The following is a 24,967-nucleotide window of genomic DNA, read 5'->3' as shown; positions in this document are numbered from 1 at the left end:
GGCCTGTAAAATTTTATCGGCGAAATAAGTAGCCTGGGCTGCTTTTATTTGGGTTTTATACTCGCCGATAGATTCGCGGTAGCGAGTTTTATTGTCGGCTGTGTCGTCTAACCGCCAGCGTCTTTCCGCCCTTCTACAAAGACGTTTCTTGTCCCTAAGAGCCTGCGTATACCAAGGGGCAGTTTTTTGGGTACGCTTCAGTGCAGACTTGCTCATAGGGAGGGAGGCGTCCAAGGTATGAGTGATCCAGTTGACATAGGCCTGATTTGATAGGGCAGGATCCTCTAGGTCCCCGGGTTGGGAGCTGGCAAGTTTGATGGACCAGTTGTCAACCTCAAGGTGCGACCAGGCTCGCCTAAGCCTTGTGGTGGGGGCGGATGGTGGTGTTTTGAACGATGTCCACTTGAAGGGGATCAGGAAATGGTCTGTCCAAGGCAGTGGAATGGCTGAGTCCACTATGAGGTCGGGGCAGTTAGTGAAAATTGGGTCCAATAAGTGGCCTCTATCATGGGTGGGGGTGGTGACACGTTGGGTAAGTTGCAGGGCTGCTAAATCTTCTGATAAGGTGGCCGCTGTATGATCAGAGAGGGAGTCAAAATGAAAATTCAGGTCACCTAGCACGGTGAAGTTAGAGGAGGTACTAACTCTAGCGGCCACGCTAGATGGCAGTGTTTCATGGAACTGCTTGGGGGGACCGGGGGGCGGTAAATAAGGGAGCCAGAGAAACAACTGTTGGGTGAGAGTTCGATGTTGAAACCCATACTCTCGCAGTCCGAGATGGTTTCAGGAGTGACTCGGCAGAGGTATTGTTCCTTGTAGATGATAGCCAAGCCTCCTCCTCTCCCTTTAGGTCGGTCTTGCCGTGTGATTTGGAAGCCAGGCGGGAGAGCATCTACTATCGTGGGGTCGAACTCGGAGGTGAGCCAGGTTTCTGTCAGGAACACTATATCCGGAGTATGTTCCTCTAACAGCAGGGCAATTTCAGCGCAATGCTTAGGCAGAGAGCGGCAATTCAGTAGGAACATACGAAAATCATGTGTGGGCACAGAGCAGGGTTTAGGCTTGAGCTGAACGGAGCAGGTGGGGCAGGAATGCGGCAGCTCCTCAGCTTGAAAAATATGCCGGGTGCAAAAGCTAGCGGAGGGCCTTAGTCCGTGGAGGGTTGCCGAGGAGTAGTATCTACGCTGTAATGGCTGAGATGCAGGGGGGGTGGGCCAGGGCCCAGACTCGGCGCGGACGAGCGCAGACGAGCTTGCCTTAAGCGCGTCTTCGGCGCGCAATCGTCGCGCCCGCTGCGCTCGTCCGCTGCGCTTCCGGCACATGCACATGTTTGTGGCAGTGGCAGTGCAGGGGGCGTGGCCTCGATTGGGCGTGTCCCAGTCAGGTCGAGAGGAGTACAGCTGGTGGCAAGAACGGCGATTTCGCCCTGCCCAGCGCTCGTTTCTACACAAAAAAGGGTGCCTGCACACAGTAATCGTGCAACAGGGAAGGTGAGGGGGTTTTTAAAACAAATGACATTTTTCAGTTTTTTCACATTTAAAATACACAAACTTGCTGCTGCTCCCGGCTGTGCCTCAGGAGAATACTGGCTATCTAAGCGCTTGTGGTTCAGCGCGGTATTTGAAGCTTTTGTCAAAAGGGGGCGTCGCCTCGATTGGGCGTGTCCCAGTCAGGTCAAGAGGAGTACAGCTGGTGGCAAGAACGGCGATTTCGCCCTGCCCAGCGCTCGTTTCTACACAAAAAAGGGTGCCTGCACACAGTAATCGTGCAACAGGAAGGTGAGTGGGTTTTTAAAACAAATGAAATTTTTCAGTTTTTTCACATTTAAAATACACAAACTTGCTGCTGCTCCTGGCTGTGCCTCAGGAGAATACTGGCTATCAGAATACTGACCCAGTGGTGACAAAACCAAAGAGAAGAAGTGCTCACATCAAGAAACTGAATAACAAGTACGGGAGTTCTGAATGGACTTATTTTGTGTTGGAGGAATTTGAGAATCTGGAAATAAGTGACGAAAGTGACGAATGTGATGAAGAATTGATTGCTGAACAGACCAGTGAAGAAGCAAACCCAACCTGAAAAGTTACTCGAGTAAGCAAGCTGTGCAGAGTTACAAAGAGGGGTTGAAGCTTCTTTTGAGCTAAAATGTCTGATTCTTCTGAGAGTGGGAGACCGAGACGAGGTTGTTTTAAAACATGCTGCCAAGTATGTATATGTAGTGTAGCAATAGTACTGATACTTTGGATAGGACTAACAATAACTATTCCTTCTATGATGAGTAAAAACCCAAGTCTTTACCCAAATAATAACCTACCTGATGACACTGTAGAATCACATACTAGAAGTACACCACGAAGAGTAGATGCATTGGACAAACCCCTTAGCCTGAAACAGACACAATTAGATTTAGAAGAACCAGATGAGGAAGGATTACACTTTAACAAAATCAAGAACAAGACTCATTTAAATGTTTTCGCAAACATGTTAGTACATTATGTAGAAACTATGGAGATAGACGACTGTTGCGTCTGCATGAAGCTACCCACTTCAGTAGCTGAAGGTGTGACTTACCACCACTTGCCCTTAACCTATGGAATTTCCTGTAGTATTCTAACTAGTTTATTTTATAAAATAGGACCTTTACAGTATTATTATTCAAACACTGACGTGACATTTTCAGAACTTCCTGTTAGAAGAAACTTGAACCCTGTACATACAACTAGAGACGTAGCTAAGTACATGAGTGATTATTTTCTAACCGTAGGAAAAATAAATATAGATGACGCACACAAAAATAACTTGACCTGTTCTTTTCTGGATATGGTAGAAAAGAGAAGAGAAAGTTTGCAAAGGAAAGCAAAGGACAAGAACCAGAAAATCCCTAAATGGGCAGAAAGTATAGGGAGCACCTCAAATGGTGGAGCTAACGCTGCAATGTTGCTGGATTTCGAAAAGAAAGGGAAACTTTGTCTTAAAAGAGAGAAAACTAGTTATTATAACAATATTTTCATTGGTTCCAGTGAATGCGAACATAATTACAAGGTAATTGGAGGTTGGGGTTTCAAAGATGGGTCAGAGCCTGTGTTTCCGGGAATTTATTTTATATGTGGGAACAAGGCTTACTTCAAATTGCCTGATAATTGGTACGGGAGTTGTTATTTTGGTATTGTCTTCCCAAAGATATACCATGTGGGGAAAATCACTGGAAGCACTGAAAAGACTAATGAATTAGCGCGTACTAAAAGAGAAAGTGCTGGTGAAATAGTAGGAGATATTTTTAGTGCACTGATACCTACAGTGGGAGTGGTTCTGAATACACACAGAATTTGCAAATTGTCAACAGTAGTGGATCGGTTATCTACTGACACTGCTGGGGGTTTCCTGATGGTCAATACTGAAGTGGTTGCGATCAGATCAATGGTTTTATAAAACAGACTTGCTCTTGATACACTATTGGCGAAAGAGGGCGGAGTCTGCAGGATGTTGAAAGCGCAACATTGTTGCACTTACATACCTGATAAACGTGTGGAAATCAAAGGGTATGTGAGGAACATTACAAATTTGGAAAAAGAGCTCAAACCACTTGAGGTTGACAGTGCCTGGAAGAGACTTACTGATGGCTTCTCTGCTATAGGTCATTGGTTTTCTAACTTAGGTAAAAGTTTTTTGATAAAAGGGCTGATGTCAATTGCGGGAAAAGGTTTAGGAGTATTCATCATATTCATTTGCTGTAAATGTCGCAAACACCAAAAGAAGTACACTGTGAACAAGAGAGGAGTGAAGAGAAATGTGGATGAACTTGAATTAGAGGAACTGAATAATCAGGTTTATAAAAGGGTGAAAAATTCTCACACTAATAAAGAAACCAAAGAAAAACTGAACAAAATGTTTGAAGAGACTGAACTTGGGAAAATGTGAAAAGTTGGCATCTGGTTCCATAAACTTGTGATGATATAAAATATCATCAAAGAGGGGATTGATGGAGCAAGGATTCGCACGTACAGCGACTTGCTTGGATCAAGAACCTCAAATAATGTTAACGAAAATATAATCAACCTGTTTGTATTACTAATATTGCACATTTTACACTACATGGGGTGTCCCAGCGAAGCTTGCATACGTGTTTACTATCCGTAATACGCTTGCCACTAAAATGGCCGCTGCTTAGCGGGAATTTCTTCTGCGCTTGCGTCGGTCACACTCACGTGACATGACGTACTCTCAGTACTGGTGGGAAATCTTTGCGCTTGTGCACTAGCTCTTAAAATGGCTGTCTGTGTTCTCACATGTCCGATGCTTGCCCTGCAGCTTTTGTTATGCTGTTCGTCTTGCACTAATCTTAATGCTATAGTTAATACAAAGTAAGGGGAGTCATATAGGGATTCCTGGTGTACAGTGTAATCATTTATTTCTGTGTTCTGAATTGTTTTCCTTTACTTTTCACGAGGCGAATCTTTTGGGACGGGGAGGTGATAAATACTCCATCTTAGAAGTCCCTACTGCGCATGTCATCCTAGCAGAGGGAAGAAAACCTTGTACCAGTGGAACCCAGCCAGCTGGCAGCCACAGTCAAGATGCTCATGGGAACCGACCTGTAACCCAGCAAGACGAAGCTGAACTGTAGTGCATTTGTAACAATTGTATACTAAATTGTATTATTCATTGTTAGGAGAATAGCACATATCATGGGAACCCCAAATTCAATAGGCGGTCCCAAAAGATGTAAATTGGGGGTTGTGAAAGTCAAATCCTGGTTGGTGTGTTGACCTGTCCTACTTGTGGACCAATCGAAATTGGGGATTCTTACACTTGCAACATTTGGGGGGTGGTACACTGACCCGAAAACAGTATAACTAGCCTAGGTTTAGCTAGAGAATTTGTCCGACTTGTCCGAATAGCTGACCTGTCACTAACCCAACGCACTCAATAGCTGATCCTGAAACAGAGGTGCTGCGAAGCACTCTGTCCGACTGTCTCACAGACCCATTGGGGGTTTTGAGAACCTTAAGTGCTGGCGGATCACTTTGCTGGGAATTCGATAACCCAATCGGGGTTTTGACTGATAGCTGCAGCGAGGGTGTAGCGCAGGCGTTGCAACTGAACTGCGGGTGCTGGTCTTACCTTGGTGGTCCTGTCCTGATCCTAATCTGGTTTTCCTGTCCTGGGTTTCCATTCTGCACCTGTTGGCCTACTGGCGATCGCATCTCCTTGGGTTCTTATTCCTGTCCTTAACTGACCCGTGGCCAGGGTTGGTCTCCACACTGATCTAGGTAAATATAATTCTGAGGGAACCTATTTTGCATTCTTTATTCTCTTTGCTTTAATAAAGGCATTCTTGCACATTTGATCTTTCCTTACCTTCCTTTCGCTGACAAATGATAAAGGCCTACATTATAGTTATTATACTAGCATGTTCCAATTTTCCCCATCCTTTAAGTACGTTCCTGCATACAGTTCATGAAATATAGATGTTCCTTTTTTTTACCCTCCTTTAGCCAAAGAAAGTGATTTGCTCTGGAATATTAGCGTGTTCCACTTTTACCTTCCCTATAGTTACATGTTATCTTCGAGTCTTCTATAGATTTATTAAAGTTCTTCTGCTTGCTCACTTTTGAAGGGTATACAAACTGTGACATTCTAGCATGTTCCTTATTTTTCCCCGTCCTTTAGTTACTCCACGTCAAGTCTAAATTCCTGAAAATTCTTACTAGCATGTTCCCTGTTCTTACCTTCCTTTAGAGTCCTAAATGGTTGGTCTTATTTACTTCCTATATGGATAAGTGCTCTTTATAATCTTAGTTATTGACAGTTTACTTGTTGTGAACCTTATGCTTTCTGAATCTGATGAAAACTAGATAAAGGTTTTAAAACTTCCTGAGTCTGTGGTTATTATATGAGTGCCAACATAGTAAATGGTATTTTGTATTTGGTGTCTGCCTTTCTTTTACAGCTAGCTCCCTGATCCATTGTGATCATAGGTGTAGGAAGGTAGATCCCTGACTACGGTTGCCCCCAACTTTTTGCCTGGTGTTTTGCTGGTTTTCTGACTTAGTTGACCTGGGGCCCTGCTATTCAAGTCCCCAGGCCCACTGCTATCTCTGTTAAAATGGATTCCATGTACCCTAGGTACATATCTGATTGGATACTGAGTCACCTTATTAGTCCCTGTACAGTATACCTTAGGTATCCAGGGCACAGGTGTACCCAGGGCCTACCAGGGGCTGAAGCATGTATTATGCCACCCCTGGCTGGCCATCCAAAACTGACACAACTGGCTGCTTGACAGCTGGGGCAAGGTGGTGTAATCACCCCTTGCTTTAGATATAGTATACCTATATCTAAAACCTAGAATGGGCACACAGATCTCCTATCAGTCGCTCCTGTGGCAGGCCTTAACAATCCTGAAGGCAGAGTGCTTGGAATCGTGTGAGATGGTGCTCTGGCATGAGCTGAGCCTGTCTGCGGCTTTCGGGATCTATCCCTTAGCCGTTTCCATGATAGCGTCAGACCATATACTCTTAAGTGCCTTATAATCCTCGCGGTTATGGTAACTTTGGTCTGACATTATCTAAACATGTCGTGTAAGGTGTCATACGCTTTGGAATACTACCCCCTCGCTAGTTCTGGCGATGGGGGTAGCATTCCACCCCTCTAGAGGGAGAAGACATGTTGGTAGCCTGTAACCCCGGTTAAAGTTGAACATAGCCTCAGCTCCACAAAATGGATGCTGCCACCGAGACACAAGTCTGCCCTCCTGCTGCTGGGAGTCCTTCCAGCGCGGGAGGCTTGGACAAAGGGTTTCCTGTCAGGGGCGGTGCTAGCACCATCCCAGACAGGGTTATGTGTATCCCAGGTAGGCAGGGCTATAGAGGAAGGTGACTGCAAGTGGCACCCCGGTGCTCACTGTGCATAGGCCGGTTTGAACCAGTTCCAGGGGCACACCAGCCCCTGAGCTGGGGAAAGTCCGGCAGGGGAGAGGGGTGTAACCACCCCCCTTCCTGGTCCCACCCATGGGCAGGACCTAGTCGCGTGCCAGCCCCCTTTTTGAGAATAAAGGTAGGAGCAGGCCCCCTTCCAATTTAGATCATCTCTGAATCCTGAAACTACTTTCTACGAAAGGAACTCAAGACTTCTTCCTAAGATTTCTCCCTTGTGACTAAGGAGTAGTCACCCTGCACCCGCAGGCACCACCCAAGCATTGCGGTTTGCTGTAAGTCTCTCCTCCGGATCAAGACTGCCCAGCTCTACGAGAACCGGCTTCCCTGGCACCTCTGACCTCTACCTGCATCATCAGCCCAGCTGAGATTCGTGGGTGTGACGAGACCTCGAGGGACCGGCCATCTTCAAGACTGCACGACGCTTGCCCAGAACGACCACCGAGAGATCCTTGAGTGAGTGCTTTGGGGTTTGAGAAGCCCCGACCCTGAGCAGCTCCAGCATCCACGAGATCTGCGTGGGGCCCTTCTGCTCTTTGCTGCTCACCGCGTTGTCCAGGACACTTGCCCGTTGGCTAGTGGCCCTTCTGACGACGAACCACGACGACAACACCGCTGGTCTGGTTGCTCCAGACTGGCCCTTGCTCCCCTCCAACAGAGGAGCACCCTGGACCCTCCTGGTCCACTCCAGACGCCATTTTGAGTCCACCGCGTGGGCTTGCATTTGCCAAGAGTTGTTGCCCCAATCCTGGGTCCAGCGACGTCGACAGCAGATACCACCGTGGGACAGCTCGCACCTCCATCCTGGTCGCCGACAACGCCTCCTGGTCCGAGAGACTGCAGAGCCCAGCGTCGCCCACTCACCTGGTCGAGGTGACTTCGCCCGGTGCCATCCTGGTGCCCACCTAATCACTGGCTAGTGATTCAGGACTTGGTCCCCTCTGCTTACAGGTCTCCATCTTCATCGATCCAGGCTTGGATCACATCGAACTTCATCACTGGTCGCCTGCCAGCAACTTCTTCTTTCAGGCTCCATAGACTGCAACGAGGATTCCCGACGTCTTTTCAGACCTATGCAGCCGCAGCCCCTGGGCTAGGTAACCTAAGCATTTCGGTGCTCCAGCATAGCTTAACTATCTAAGTGTCCAGATCCTTTTTCGTTTCAGCTCTACCTAGTCGGATTCGTCCGATAACACTAACTTTGCATTTACTAGCCTCCATAGACTTTGTTCCGCATCCCGCGTGAGAGTGCACACTCTGCACCCGATCTCCCTAGGCCTCCTGCTCGTAATCTAAAGGTTCAGTAGTCTAGTCCTAGCGATCCCAAAGCCTCTGAGAATAGTTACTTACCTGCTAGTAATTCGCATTCCACTTTTGTAGTATATGGTTTTTCGTGCCCCTCGGGCATTTGTGTAAATTGTGCGACTTTCAGTATTTCTTTAAGAGTTTTGTATTGTGCTTAGCTCCCTGACTCATAAAGAGTTCAGGGTAGTCTTGTTATAAATAAATATACTTTATTTTTCATAACAACTTGTGTGGTGTCCTTTCACTTGGTGTTCAAGGGGTAAATGTGATGGTGAAACAGCTGGCTTAACACGCCCTCTAGAGTTTAGCCTAAAGACTGCTCTTGTCCATGCTACTAGGATAGCTGGTCTATCAGGTTGACTTACAACCAATCATCAATAAGGGTCGTTTGGACTGATACATAGTGATCACTGGAATAGTGAGCACTGCATATCAGGCCAACTTCTCACATTGGTGAGCAGCGGTTGGGATTTGAGCTTGCTGTTGTTTTACCACACACGTATCCTAAGAATATCATTTGAAAGATCACATAGGTACATAGGTACATATAACTTAACTTAGAATACTCTGAGTTCTACTGAACCAGCTGTTGTAGTGTGTTAGGGCTTAGCACACCCTAAACTACAACTCTAGCAAGGGATCAGTAGGTAAACCCATAGTGTAGGTAGGTGCATCACTTACACCACACTAGAAGCATGTCTACCCATGGAGAGTCTTCATAGACTCCCCTAGTGGCTAATGACCCTCCACAGGTCATCTCAAGATATGCAGCTCTCAGTTTCCAGGAGTTGAGGCAATTGTGTACCTCCAGGAAATTGAAACAGGGGTCTAACCCCACCACTCCCTTTCTGTTAGGTCTCTTAGAGACATATGATGCTAGGAAAGCTTCTCATACAGATGGGAATATGCCAGCCTTAGAGGGTACCCTTGGTGATCCAGACCTCCTTGACACTGAAAATGCAGTTGAGGAGGCAGAAGAGGAACTCTCTGGGGATGAGGCAGACAACAGGCCTGAGCTAGTCAGCAGACTTACTAGGGCCAACTTAGACCTACATAGGGAAGGATCTGGGGGACCCCCAGTACTGACCCTAATGAGGCCTAACCTTGTAGTTAGAAGAGATAGATCTCCTTCTAGGGACTCCAATAGATCTCTGCACTCTAATGCCTCTTCTCAGAGGAGAAGGATCTCTCCCCAGAGGAGATTGACTTCCCCTCAGAAAAGAGAACATGAAGCAAGGATGAAACAGGCTAATCTAAGGATTGAAAGGGAAGAACTTGCCCTGGCCAAAGAGAAGCTTGCCTTTGCTAGAGAGCAGCAGATGAGTGGGGTAGTCCCCACTGGTGGCAGCAATATCCCAAGGGATAAAGAAAGGAGTTTAGATACTAAACACCTGAGTAAGATAGTGCCCCCCTTTAAACAAGGGGATGACATCCACAAATGGATGGCTGCTTTGGAGAGGGCCTGCACTGTCCAGTGCATCCCCCAGAGTCAGTGGGCAGCTATACTGTGGCTCTCCTTTGAAGGCAAAGGTAGAGATAAGCTCCTCACTACTAGAGTTGAGGATGCTAACAATTACCAAGTCCTGAAGAATACACTGATTGATGGGTTTGGCTTAACCACTGAGCAGTACAGGTTGCTGTTCAGGGACACCCAGAAAATTCAGTCTCAGGATTGGGCTGACTTTGTTGATTGTGCCACTAAGGCTTTGGAAGGCTGGCTACTGGGTAGTAAGGTTACTGACTTCACAGGATTGTATAATCTTATTATGAGAGAGCAAGTCTTAAATAATTGTCAGACCCAGTTATTACACCAGCACCTGGTAGACTCTGATCTGACCTCTCCACAAGAATTGGGTAAGAGGGCAGAAAAATGGGTCAGATTCAGGATTAGGCCTAAGAACCAAGGTGGTGACCAGAAGAAGGAATCAACCAAGCCTCAAGAGAAGGGTGGGAATAAATCTACAGATCAAACCACATCAGGGCCCCAAAAATCGTCTGAGGGGGGTGGGTCCCAGAATCCTTCCAATACCCAGAAGAAACCTTATTGCCAAACCTGCAAGCAGGTGGGTCATTGGAAAACTGACAGCAGTTGCCCAAAGAACCCCAATAAGGAGAACATACCCCCAAGTAACATCCCCAAGCCCCCTGTTACTACTAGTAGTAATCCCCCAGGTGTTGGGAGTGCCCCCAAGAATTTGGGTGCATTTACTTTGGGAGTTCCTGGGGACTCTGGCCTAACCAGGTCCCCTGACTTAGATACTATTGTCTGTGAAAATGGCATGGGGTTTGCCAACTTCACTGCTTGTCCCAACACTTTGAGCAAGTACAGACAGGAGCCCCTCCTCAATGGTATAAAAGTTGAGGCCTATAGAGATACAGGGGCTAGCATCACCATGGTAACTGAGAGCCTAGTCCCCTCAAGGCAACTTTTACCTGGAGCCACATACCAGGTGACCAATATTGATGGAGTGCAGAGAGATCATCCCATGGCAGTGGTAAATCTCAGCTGGGGAGGTGTCACTGGCCCCAAGAGAGTGGCAGTGTCATCAAACTTGCCTGTAGATTGCCTACTGGGGAATGATTTAGAGATCTCAGCCTGGGCTGAGGTAGAACAAGAAACCCATTTCAAAATGGTAAACCTCCATGGTAAGGTTAGTGGGGCAGTGATAGCCACAGCCCCAGTCCAAGATGTCCTCCCTGAACAGGTCAGGAGGGCTGTGCCAGTCACAGCCCAATCTCAGACAAATTCCTTCCCAGAACAGGTTGGCAAGGCTGTGATGGTAACAGCCCATACCCAAACTGAGTCCCCTCCTGAAAAGGTTGGGAGAGTTGTGATGGCCACAGCTCAAACTCAGACAGATAATAGTGTTGTGAAGCCTGAAACTATGGATCACTCCACTCAGACAGAGAGCATTGAGGGGGAAGAGAAATCTCCCTCCCACCAGACTTTAGGAAAGGATCAGCCTCCTCAGGGAACTGATCTGACCCCTTGTGAAGAAACTGCCCCAGAGGTAGTCAGGCCTAGCCTGGCAGAACCCCTGATGTCAGTGGACCCTTCCAAGGTGGGACCCAGTCTGGAGCAGGTAACCTGCCCCTCTCTACCCTGCCTCAGTCAGCCCAGGGCTGTAGAGGCCAGGGAGGCCAGTGGTGGACCCCAAAGGGCCCCCTGTCCAAAAGAATTCCCCAATCAGCAGATTAAGGGCACTGAAGCTAGTAGTCCTAGCCAAGTGAAAATAAAACAAACTCCTGAGGGATCCCCCTTAAAATTAGCTAGGGACCTCCCCCAGATGGACACTGTTGGGCACAGCCAAACCTGGGACCTAAGGGCCCCAAACCTGACCTGTCCCTCCAGTAAGCCAAACAGAGGGACCCAGCCTCCAGCTTTAGGTAGCCAGAGGTTGACCCTGAGAGCTCAACACAACTCAGTCTTGGAAAGAAAGGCCTCTATGGTGGATAATGATTGGAGGAAGCTGAGCCCAAAATTAGTGGAGCCTCACTTCAGTACTCCATCTCAGCAACAGCCTTTTACTTTGCCAAAACACACCACAGGTAGAGATTCCCTATGGTGGAGACCCTCAGACACCCTTAGGGTGAGGGATTGCTTAGTGGACCATGAGATAGGGGGTAACCATGCCAGTGCTGGTACTTCCTTATATGGCCACTTAGGCAATATAGGCTTACCTGGTCAAGGATAGCCTTATCTCCTTTCATTTGGGGGGGTTATGTAGGAAGGTAGATCCCTGACTATGGTTGCCCCCAACTTTTTGCCTGGTGTTTTGCTGGTTTTCTGACTTAGTTGACCTGGGGCCCTGCTATTCAAGTCCCCAGGCCCACTGCTCTCTCTGTTAAAATGGATTCCATGTACCCTAGGTACATATCTGATTGGATACTGAGTCACCTTATTAGTCCCTGTACAGTATACCTTAGGTATCCAGGGCACAGGTGTACGCAGGGCCTACCAGGGGCTGAAGCATGTATTATGCCACCCCTGGCTGGCCATCCAAAACTGACACAACTGGCTGCTTGACAGCTGGGGCAAGGTGGTGTAATCACCCCTTGCTTTAGATATAGTATACCTATATTTAAAACCTAGAATGGGCACACAGATCTCCTATCAGTCGCTCCTATGGCAGGCCTTAACAATCCTGAAGGCAGAGTGCTTGGAATCGTGTGAGATGGTGCTCTGGCATGAGCTGAGCCTGTCACCGGCTTTCGGGATCTATCCCTTAGCCGTTTCCATGATAGCGTCAGACCATATACTCTTAACTGCCTTATAATCCTCGCGGTTATGGTAACTTTGGTCTGACATTATCTAAACATGTCGTGTAAGGTGTCATACGCTTTGGAATACTACCCCCTCGCCAGTTCTGGCGACGGGGGTAGCATTCCACCCCTCTAGAGGGAGAAGACATGTTGGTAGCCTGTAATCCCGGTTAAAGTTGAACATAGCCTCAGCTCCACAAAATGGATGCTGCCACCGAGACACAAGTCTGCCCTCCTGCTGCTGGGAGTCCTTCCAGCGCGGGAGGCTTGGACAAAGGGTTTCCTGTCAGGGGCGGGGCTAGCACCATCCCAGACAGGGTTATGTGTATCCCAGGTAGGCAGGGCTATAGAGGAAGGTGACTGCAAGTGGCACCCCGGTGCTCACTGTGCATAGGCCGGTTTGAACCAGTTCCAGGGGCACACCAGCCCCTGAGCTGGGGAAAGTCCGGCAGGGGAGAGGGGTGTAACCACCCCCTTTCCTGGTCCCACCCATGGGCAGGACCTAGTCGTGTGCCAGCCCCCTTTTTGAGAATAAAGGTAGGAGCAGGCCCCCTTCCAATTTAGATCATCTTTGAATCCTGAAACTACTTTCTACGAAAGGAACTCAAGACTTCTTCCTAAGATTTCTCCCTTGTGACTAAGGAGTAGTCACCCTGCACCCGCAGGCACCACCCAAGCATCGCGGTTTGCTGTAAGTCTCTCCTCCGGATCAAGACTGCCCAGCTCGACGAGAACCGGCTTCCCTGGCACCTCTGACCTCTACCTGCATCATCAGCCCAGCTGAGATTCGTGGGTGTGACGAGACCTCGAGGGACCGGCCATCTTCAAGACTGCATGACGCTTGCCCAGCACGACCACCGAGAGATCCTTGAGTGAGTGCTTTGGGTTTGAGAAGCCCCGACCCTGAGCAGCTCCAGCACCGAAGTCCAGCCCTCCAGCATCCACGAGATCTGCGTGGGGCCCTTCGGCTCTTTGCTGCTCACCGCGTTGTCCAGGACACTTGCCCGTTGGCTAGTGGCCCTTCTGACGACGAACCACGACGACAACACCGCTGGTCTGGTTGCTCCAGACTGGCCCTTGCTCCCCTCCAACAGAGGCTGCAAAAAACACAGTTGATGGACAGAATGTAGAACAATGTCATACATTCCCCCCAGTACAAGGATCTGGGCCTAAATCCATTGTTTTTTTGCACTCCACACCACCCTGGGTTAGACACTGGCTATATGCAAATCGGCTCTGACCCTGTGCCTCATGGGAACAGTCCAGTTCGAACTACCAAGCCATGTCTTTCCCAGACCGGAATCAAGCATCCAAGGACCGGTTTCTGGCTATCAGCCTTCATCAGCCTGGATAGCTTGACTCCAGTGGTGTGGAGAGCCTGGGACTCACGTCTGAGCATCCCCAGCCCACTCGGGGTGAAATTGCAAAAAACACAGTTGATGGACAGAATGTAGAACAATGTCATACATTCACCCTAGTACAAGGATCTGGGCCTAAATCCATCGTTTTTTTGCACTCCACACCACCCTGGGTTAGACACTGGCTATATGCAAATCAGCTCTGACCCTGTGCCTCATGGGAACAGTCCAGTCCGAACTACCAAGCCATGTCTTTCCCAGACCAGAATCAAGCATCCAAGGACCGGTTTCTGGCTATCAGCCTTCATCAGCCTGGATAGCTTGACTCCAGTGGTGTGGAGAGCCTGGGACTCACGTCTGAGCATCCCCAGCCCAGGTTGGTGTGGAGTGCAAAAAAAACGATGGATTTAGGCCCAGATCCTTGTACTGGGGTGAATGTATGACATTGTTCTACATTCTGTCCATCAACTGTGTTTTTTGCAATTTCACCCCGAGTGGGCTGGGGATGCTCAGACGTGAGTCCCAGGTTCTCCACACCACTGGAGTCAAGCTATCCAGGCTGAAGAAGGCTGATAGCCAGAAACCGGACCTTGGATGCTTGATTCCGGTCTGGGAAAGACATGGCTTGGTAGTTCGGACTGGACTGTTCCCATGAGGCACAGGGTCAGAGCTGATTTGCATATAGCCAGTGTCTAACCCAGGGTGGTGTGGAGTGCAAGAAAAACGATGGATTTAGGCCCAGATCCTTGTACTGGGGTGAATGTATGACATTGTTCTACATTCTGTCCATCAACTGTGTTTTTTGCAATTTCACCCCGAGTGGGCTGGGGATGCTCAGACGTGAGTCCCAGGCTCTCCACACCACTGGAGTCAAGCTATCCAGGCTGAAGAAGGCTGATAGCCAGAAACCGGTCCTTGGATGCTTGATTCCGGTCTGGGAAAGACATGGCTTGGTAGTTCGGACTGGACAGTTCCCATGAGGCACAGGGTCAGAGCTGATTTTCATATAGCCAGTGTTTAACCCAGGGTGGTGTGGAGTGCAAAAAAAACGATGGATTTAGGCCCAGATCCTTGTACTGGGGTGAATGTATGACATTGTTCTACATTCTGTCCATCAACTGTGTTTTTTGCAATTTCACCCCGAGTGGGCTGGGGATGCTCAGACGTGAGTCCCAGGCTCTCCACACCACTGGAATCAAGCTATCCAGGCTGAAGAAGGCTGATAGCCAGAAACCGGTCCTTGGATGCTTGATTCCGGTCTGGGAAAGACATGGCTTGGTAGTTCGGACTGGACTGTTCCCATGAGGCACAGGGTCAGAGCTGATTTGCATATAGCCAGTGTCTAACCCAGGGTGGTGTGGAGTGCAAAAAAACGATGGATTTAGGCCCAGATCCTTGTACTGGGGTGAATGTATGACATTGTTCTACATTATGTCCATCAACTGTGTTTTTTGCAATTTCATCCCGAGTGGGCTGGGGATGCTCAGACGTGAGTCCCAGGCTCTCCACACCACTGGAGTCAAGCTATCCAGGCTGAAGAAGGCTGATAGCCAGGAACCGGTCCTTGGAGGCTTGATTCCGGTCTGGGAAAGACATGGCTTGGTAGTTCGGACTGGACTGTTCCCATGAGGCACAGGGTCAGAGCTGATTTGCATATAGCCAGTGTCTAACCCAGGGTGGTGTGGAGTGCAAAAAAAACGATGGATTTAGGCCCAGATCCTTGTACTGGGGTGAATGTATGACATTGTTCTACATTCTGTCCATCAACTGTGTTTTTTGCAATTTCACCCCGAGTGGGCTGGGGATGCTCAGACGTGAGTCCCAGGCTCTCCACACCACTGGAGTCAAGCTATCCAGGCTGAAGAAGGCTGATAGCCAGAAACCGGTCCTTGGATGCTTGATTCCGGTCTGGGAAAGACATGGCTTGGTAGTTCGGACTGGACTGTTCCCATGAGGCACAGGGTCAGAGCTGATTTGCATATAGCCAGTGTCTAACCCAGGGTGGTGTGGAGTGCAAAAAAAACGATGGATTTAGGCCCAGATCCTTGTACTGGGGTGAATGTATGACATTGTTCTACATTCTGTCCATCAACTGTGTTTTTTGCAATTTCACCCCGAGTGGGCTGGGGATGCTCAGACGTGAGTCCCAGGCTCTCCACACCACTGGAGTCAAGCTACCCAGGCTGAAGAAGGCTGATAGCCAGAAACCGGTCCTTGGATGCTTGATTCCGGTCTGGGAAAGACATGGCTTGGTAGTTCGGACTGGACTGTTCCCATGAGGCACAGGGTCAGAGCTGATTTGCATATAGCCAGTGTCTAACCCAGGGTGGTGTGGAGTGCAAAAAAACCGATGGATTTAGGCCCAGATCCTTGTACTGGGGTGAATGAATGACATTGTTCTACATTCTGTCCATCAACTGTGTTTTTTGCAATTTCCCCTCCAACAGAGGAGCACCCCGGACCCTCCTGGTCCACTCCAGACGCCATTTTTAATCCACCGCGTGGGCTTGCATTTGCCAAGAGTTGTTGCCCCAATCCTGGGTCCAGCGACGTCGACAGCAGATACCACCGTGGGACAGCTCGCACCTCCATCCTGGTCGCCGACAACGCCTTCTGGTCCGAGAGACTGCAGAGCCCAGCGTCGCCCACTCACCTGGTCGAGGTGACTTCGCCCGGTGCCATCCTGGTGCCCACCTAATCACTGGCTAGTGATTCAGGACTTGGTCCCCTCTGCTTACAGGTCTCCATCTTCATCGATCCAGGCTTGGATCACATCGAACTTCATCACTGGTCGCCTGCCAGCAACTTCTTCTTTCAGGCTCCATAGACTGCAACGAGGATTCCCGACGTCTTTTCAGACCTATGCAGCCGCAGCCCCTGGGCTAGGTAACCTAAGCATTTCGGTGCTCCAGCATAGCTTAACTATCTAAGTGTCCAGATCCTTTTTCGTTTCAGCTCTACCTAGTCGGATTCGTCCAATAACACTAACTTTGCATTTACTAGCCTCCATAGACTTTGTTCCGCATCCCGCGTGAGAGTGCACACTCTGCACCCGATCTCCCTAGGCCTCCTGCTCGTAATCTAAAGGTTCAGTAGTCTAGTCCTAGCGATCCCAAAGCCTCTGAGAATAGTTACTTACCTGCTAGTAATTCGCATTCCACTTTTGTAGTATATGGTTTTTCGTGCCCCTCGGGCATTTGTGTAAATTGTGCGACTTTCAGTATTTCTTTAAGAGTTTTGTATTGTGCTTAGCTCCCTGACTCATAAAGAGTTCAGGGTAGTCTTGTTATAAATAAATATACTTTATTTTTCATAACAACTTGTGTGGTGTCCTTTCACTTGGTGTTCAAGGGGTAAATGTGATGGTGAAACAGCTGGCTTAACACGCCCTCTAGAGTTTAGCCTAAAGACTGCTCTTGTCCATGCTACTAGGATAGCTGGTCTATCAGGTTGACTTACAACCAATCATCAATAAGGGTCGTTTGGACTGATACATAGTGATCACTGGAATAGTGAGCACTGCATATCAGGCCAACTTCTCACAATAGGTACCCGTAACAGTGGGTTGGTAAGTCGGGTACAGTGGAAATAAATAGGAAGGAACTGGGTTACTGGTAGTAGAGTGTAAGGATACCCGATTAATAAAAATGGTGTATTGAAAATATATGGGCCCAATGTGTATATGGTAAAATTATGAGTCGGGTGACCTGCGCGCTCTCCTTAAAAAATGACAGTGAAGGCTTTCGTCAGGACCAAGTGTATGAACCAGGAGGTCTGCGCACGCTAAGGCGCACCTTTCCCTGATTCAACAAATCGCCAGACTGTGTACTTACGGTTCGGCACTCTTACAGCCTTCTGTGGAAGTAAAAAAAAAACAAGCATTGGAAATGCAATAGGTCTCGCAATAACGCGAGTCTGAACTATTAGCATTGTAAATGATAATGCCCTTTATTTTTGCGTTCTGGTTTTTGGAACATAAATAAAAGGCTTTGTCATTTACAAGGCCTATAGCTTAAATTTGCATTAAAACGAGACCTATTGCATTGCAATGGTGGTGGTGCTGCTGAGTTTTCTCTGAATCTGCACTCTGAATCTGCACTCTGAATCTGCACTCTGAATCTGCACCCACAATCTGCACCCACAATCTGCACCCACAATCTGCACCCACAACCTGCACCCACAATCTGCACTCTGAATCTGCACTCTGAATCTGCACTCTGAATCTGCACTCTGAATCTGCACTCTGAATCTGCACCCACAATCTGCACCCACAATCTGCACCCACAATCTGCACCCACAATCTGCACTCTGAATCTGCACTCTGAATCTGCACTCTGAATCTGCACTCTGAATCTGCACTCTGAATCTGCACCCACAATCTGCACCCACAATCTGCACCCACAATCTGCACTCTGAATCTGCACCCACAATCTGCACTCTGAATCTGCACCCACAATCTGCACCCACAATCTGCACCCACAATCTGCACCCACAATCTGCACCCACAATCTGCACTCTGAATCTGCACCCACAATCTGCACCCACAATCTGCACTCTGAATCTGCACTCTGAATCTGCACTCTGAATCTGCACTCTGAATCTGCACCCACAATCTGCACCCACAATCTGCACCCACAATCTGCACTCTGAATCTGCACTCTGAATCTGCACTCTGAATCTGCACTCTGAATCTGCACCCACAATCTGCACCCACAATCTGCACCCACAATCTGCACTCTGAATCTGCACCCACAATCTGCACCCACAATCTGCACCCTGAATCTGCACCCTGAATCTGCACTCTGAATCTGCACCCACAATCTGCACCCACAATCTGCACCCACAATCTGCACCCACAATGTGTGAGTGGCGTTGCGTGTGTGAGTGGGGTTGCGTGGGTGAGTGGCGTTGCGTGGGTGAGTGGCGTTGCGTGGGTGAGTGGCGTTGTGTGGGTGAGTGGCATTGCGTGTGTGAGTGGCGTTGCGTGTGTGAGTGGCGTTGCGTGTGTGAGTGGCGTTGCGTGTGTGAGTGGCGTTGCGTGTTTGAGTGGCGTTGCGTGTGTGAGTGGCGTTGCGTGGGTGAGTGGTGTTGCGTGGGTGAGTGGCGTTGCGTGGGTGAGTGGCATTGCGTGTGTGAGTGGCGTTGCGTGTGTGAGTGGCGTTGCGTGGGTGAGTTGTGTTGCGTGTGAGAGTGGTGTTGCTTGGGTGAGTGGCGTTGCGTGGATGAGTGGCGTTGCGTGGATGAGTGGGGTTGCGTGGATGAGTGGGGTTGCGTGGATGAGTTGCGTTGCGTGGATGAGTTGCGTTGCTTGGGTGAGTGGTGTTGCTTGGGTGAGTGGCGTTGCGTGGGTGAGTGTGGTGTTGCGTGGATGATAGTGGGCTTGCGTGGGTGTGAGTGGCGTTGCGTGTCTGTAAGTGTTGCTGTGTGGGTGAAAGTGGCACAGAGCCTTTGATGTGGCCTGGCGCAGGAGAAATGCTGCTGCTGCTAATTAAATACAAGAGTCGCCGGGAAGCGGCCGGGAAACACAAGTACGGCCGGCCACATAATTAGGGGAGGAGAAGCCGCACAGCACACGCTGGGAGAAGCCCTTTGATGTGCTGTGCGGCCGCGATGCGCGCTCTGTGCTGGGGGAGGGCCATTAGCCTGAACTCGCGGCAAGATCAAACGAAGGGTGGGAGGGACATTGAGGAACAGATGGCCATGAAAGTGTATGGGCCAAAAGCGCGTGCCTGTGGCCACGTGCACTCGAAGAAAACGCCACGAAAAAAAGCGGTGGTTTCACAATCAGTTCGAGCACTTGAATTCTCGCCATTTCCCATTCCTTCGGAATGGTAAAGGCGAGACCTAAAAAATTATGAAAGAAATATAGCAGAACATATATTGCACAGTTATATACGTTATTCACTGTGAGTATTTCACTCCATTCATCGTGTATAGACTCTCTGTGGTTCAATGGTGGAAGAACTCAAACTTTAACACATTCTGCATGTCATATTTCCGTGACATACTGTTCATGCACGCATTCAGTGATTCGTTTTGTAAATAGGAGTTTTTAGTGTATACTCCTTACAAACAATACATACCCACTGGCATTCACAGTGACAAGTGGGTGTCACGCGCCTCCCTGTATTTTAGGAGCGTTTTGCGTAATGACTAAAAATATTCTCTTAGTCATGCACCACATGTGCCGCTTAGTTAAGCTTGAGGTGATAGTGCACTTAGAACGACAGACAAGGGTAGGGGGGGGAGAGAGAACCAAGGTTTAGTCTAAAATAAACAAACAGAAAACTCATGGGAAACTAACTGAAGTTTCACCCCATGGAGACCGTGGGGGGGCTGGTTATATATGCATTCTGTTGGTTAAAATGCAAAAGGAATTATTATGTGCATCCGCTTTATGTATGGATGGCGCTTCTTTCGAACCAGAAGGGATAGCGCTGCCTTTTTGCTAAAGGGAACAAGGCGGTGCCCACCCGCATTGGTTGTGTACTCACCTCATATAACTCTAGAGCCCGCCGAAATACCTGCAGTGGGGCCTCATGGAATCCCGAGGATGCCAGCAGTCCATTCTCGTGGCCTAAATGCCGGTTTCTCTCATTCAACCTTCCGCCCACCTGACTCGCGGTACTGTCATGTGAGAGCGCGTGCCTGTGACGATGGGGGCGTGGTTATGGGTAATGATGTGCTATGGTGCACTCACTCGATGATTCCAAGGGATAGGATTACATTTTTTGGTGAGTAAGTGGAGTGTGGGGGATCGAGAGTAAACGCATAGTCTCTCGAGTATTGTGAGTTGCTAACGTTATTATTTCGAACGCATACAAAGTGTGTGTGTTAATCCAATGTCTCAACACGCAAAATAGAGGTGAATATGGGTTAAATCAATGATGTTTATGCTGCAGCTTTTCTTATTCGACTATTCTCCTCTCGTATGCATTATAATACCATGCAGGGGGATCTCATTGAATTCCAATGGGGCATGTTATGTGAAATCATGATCGTGGTGACTCCCCTATATAAAATTTATCAGTGCGTCAGATTGATTGCATGATATATTACATATAGGGAGATGGCCGGGGATTTTCATGTACCAGGTGAGATATCCCTACAATCCTAGTGAGAGGTAGGCTGGTGTGGAGGAACTCAGGATGAAAGCACCTTTTGGGTTCAGGGAAAATGAACTATGTGTCTATGATGATCACCACTATCTGATAGTATTCCAGGGCATATTATTGTTCAATGATGTTGGTAGCTAGCCTGTAGACCCAAAGTTGTTCCTTTTCAAATAACCGCTGTGTTGTTTTTTGCCCCGGTTTTACTACTTCTATCACTGTCCATCTCATGCCATTGGTAGTGTGGTTGATGGTGAGGAAGTGTTCAGTCACTTTGATAGTGACTTTCCTGCACCTGGTTGTACTACGGTGTTCGCAGATCCTTTGTTTCACCTTCCTTCCTGTCATGCCCACGTATTGTAGACCGCACAAGCAGGTTATCAAGTACACCACATTGCTGATGTTTCAGTTAGTGTGAGCCCTTTGCATCCAGACTTTGTCTTCTTGCAGATTGAGTGTTTTGGTTGCAGTAGTCAAATGGCAAACACTGCAATTGCCACATGGATAGTGACCAGTTATTTTTGGGGGGCCCCACGCGCTAAGTACTGTTGTGGTTTGTTTATGTTCCTCCTGTCTTGGGTGAGTGTTCACTAGAGTATCCCTAATACTCCTGGCTCTTTTGTAAGAGAAGAGTAGCTTGTCTCAATTCAAGTGTCCAGTCTATAAGATATTCCAATGTTTATTTATAGACATAGTCACTTGGTTTGACCGTCTGTTATATGTAGTTACACACATGAGTGGTGGTTCCTGCTTAGTTTTGAAATGGTCCTCTAGGACTGCCTCTCTTGGTTGATTTCTTGCACATTTTTGGCATTTCCTCAGTATGTGATCAGGGTAACCCCTGTTTGAAAGTTTTTTGGTGAGGTCAGTGGCCTGGTTCCGATAGTCTTGTAACTTGCTACAATTCCTCCTATGTCGAAGGTACTGACCTTAAGGGAGATTTTCTTTCAGTGCCCTGGGGTGGAAACTTTCAAATCTTAGCAGATTGTTCTTTGCGGTGGGTTTATGGTGAGTCCTGGTTTCCAACCTCCCTTCTTCTTTCGTGATGACTATGTCTAGGAATATAATCGTCTCTTTGTCCGTTGAGTGGCTGCCTCTTAAGTTGTTGTCGCAGGTGTTAATCCAGTCTATGAACTCTCTCAGAGCGTTCTCCGGTCTTTGCCAGATGGCAAGGATGTCGTCAATGTATCTTTTCCAAAATACGATGTATTGTGCGAAAGGTTTACTATTGCCCAAAATGAACTTCTTTTCAAAATCGAAGACATAAAGTCCCGCTACACTTGGAGCGAACATTCTCCCCATGGAAGTATCCCTGTTCTGCAAGTATAGCTTACCTTCAAACTCAAAGTAGTTCCTCTTGAGTTCCAAGGTGGCACATTCCTAAATAAAGTGTTTAGGAGTGTTGTGTGTCCATACGGTATCATCCAGCACTCTACCGAAACCTCAAGGTTTTCGTCCTGTGGGATGCTAGTGTAGAGGCTTTCGATGTCGAAGCTTACAAGAATGGTAGTCTCATCTACCTGAATGTCTTTCAGGAGGACCAGTAGGTTTTTCCTGTCACGCAAATAGGTGTCAGTTTTTTGCACCGGTTCTGCGATATTTGAACAACACCACAACAAAAATAGTAAGGCAGATGTTATGTTATGTTATCTAAAAAGGTATTTGGGAAGTGCACAACTCACCCTGGAGGATGTCCTGGTGAGGGATATGTCAGCTGTGACTGCAACTTGTCCAAGTGAAAGCCATATTTTCAATTCCTTGTGGAGCTCAAGTACTGAGGATTCAGCTCAAATGTGCAGGGTGCAGGTCATTCCAAACTTTGGGCACGAGGTAGGGGAAAGCAGGACAACTGACTCTGGTTCTTTGTATGTGTGGGATGTGTGCAAGCAGGATTCTGGCTGAGCAGATGTGTCTGGTGGGTGTGTTGCGTGTGGGTTAGTGCTCCCTTTATAAGAAGTCTGCCTTTCTCTGTGTCACTGGGCAGTGCTGTTGTTTGTGGATGGTGCAGATACCTATCGCCAAAGAAAAATGTTGGTCACCAGCACACATTTTCTTTTAGTCTATGAAGCACTGGGTTAGAGTTAAGGTGCTGTACATGTGACAGACTCACTTAGCAGCTATGTTTTAGAATTGTAAAAAGCTGGTCTAATCACTTTTAAAATTGTTTTTCATGTGGAACATCAAACATAAATCCCTTCACATACTGAAGGAGTTTGGTGTTTTATATATTTTGTTCCCAGGTGTGAGTGAAGCTGGCAAACCCCAAGGTGAGTGGATGGAGGAGTAAAGCATAAAGCTTGTGAGGGCGGGTCAACTTCGGAGGTGCAATAAGAGGGATTTCCTGCAGGAGCCTCTGTTAGTGCATGTGCACTAATCGTTAATGTATGGCTTGGTAACACTACAAACAAAGGGAAGGACTCCAATTATGGTGCCCTCAAATCATGATCTGCTGGGTGGACAAAGCTCTTTGTTTTCCCCCATCCTGCTACCTGTACCTTCCATCTTCCTGCGAGAGAATACCAGGAATCTGCTCAGGTGAAGGTACATGAGCTACAAACTGGTTGAGGGTGCAGGCATTGTGCACTGGCTAGAGCTACAGGAGTCCTTTGAGAGTGGTGCAACATAGTTATGGGCATACAAACATGTTCCCACATGCATGGTTCTACTCACAGGTCTCCCTCTGGCTATAGCAATCGAATGCTGCAGAAGTGTCTTATACTGTTGATCCTCACCATAACAAGAATAAATGTAATTTGTACATAGCTTCATCTCCTTCACTGATATGACTGTCAACACTACATCCCATGATGAATTTCTGTTGCATCATGCACACATTTAAAACTGTGAATCTTTGTCTAACCTTCTTTCATTTGGAGGTAAACAGGTATAAGTGTGTATTTTTATAAGAAAATTAATTTAGCGCTAACAAAATGGGAACTGGCTGCATAGTTGTAATTTTCAAAATTGGCTTATTTCTCTCACAGCATTTTTTAGCCATTTGAAAGATATATTGCAGTGCCAAAAATTGACAATATATTCCTCAACCGTTTGAACACTACCTCAAATGACAGAAAATACCACATTAAAAAAAGATACTCATACTCATCACCATCTCTGCTCCACACTGATGGGTACAATGGAGATTAGTGAAAAGTCATTACATATTCCATTGTACCCACACAGATGGGTACAATGGAGATTAGTGAAGAGCCATTACATCTTCAGTAAAAATGCATGGATTACATGTTTTGGTGGTTTTATGGCACAAAAAGCAGTGGGATTAAACCCATATATTTGTCAGGAACCGTGAAATGTGGAGATATTTCATGGTCACATGTGAAATACAGATTTTGTCGCCCCTGTGTAAAGGTTTTACATTGTCCAGGCTACTAGGATTATGCAGCTTGAAGGACCATGGTCACCAGGCAGGTCGCTCGCCTCACCGCCACGCAGATCCCCTGTGTGCCCTGAGACCGCTGCTGCTGCTCACATTGGTTGTGTCCCGCTTCATTCGCCTGCATTCCGATCTGCTGTATTAACCACTGTCTTTTTTCCTCTGTATTTTTCTGTGTCCCTGACCGTCTCCAGCACTGTTATCCTTCCCCCTTGCGCCCCAATTTTGCCCAGTGTGGGACCATGGTCACCAGGCAGGTCGCTCGCCTCACCGCCACGCAGATCCCCTGTGTGCCCTGAGACCGCTGCTGCTGCTCACATTGGTTGTGTCCCGCTTCATTCGCCTGCATTCCGATCTGCTGTATTAACCACTGTCTTTTTTCCTCTGTATTTTTCTGTGTCCCTGACCGTCTCCAGCACTGTTATCCTTCCCCCTTGCGCCCCAATTTTGCCCAGTGTCCCCTTTTGCATTCTGTGACCCCCACCCGCTCCCCCCTCCGTATCTCCCGCCACTGCGTCCCCTGCTGCCCCGTCCCCTGCTGCCCCGCCCCCTGCTTCCTATTCGCCACCCCACCTCCCAGCTGCTCCTCCGTCCCTCAGC

This window comes from Lissotriton helveticus, chromosome 4_1 (genome assembly GCF_964261635.1).
Source record: "Lissotriton helveticus chromosome 4_1, aLisHel1.1, whole genome shotgun sequence".
Taxonomy (NCBI): domain Eukaryota; kingdom Metazoa; phylum Chordata; class Amphibia; order Caudata; family Salamandridae; genus Lissotriton; species Lissotriton helveticus.
Note: the sequence above shows the minus strand (reverse complement) of the source record.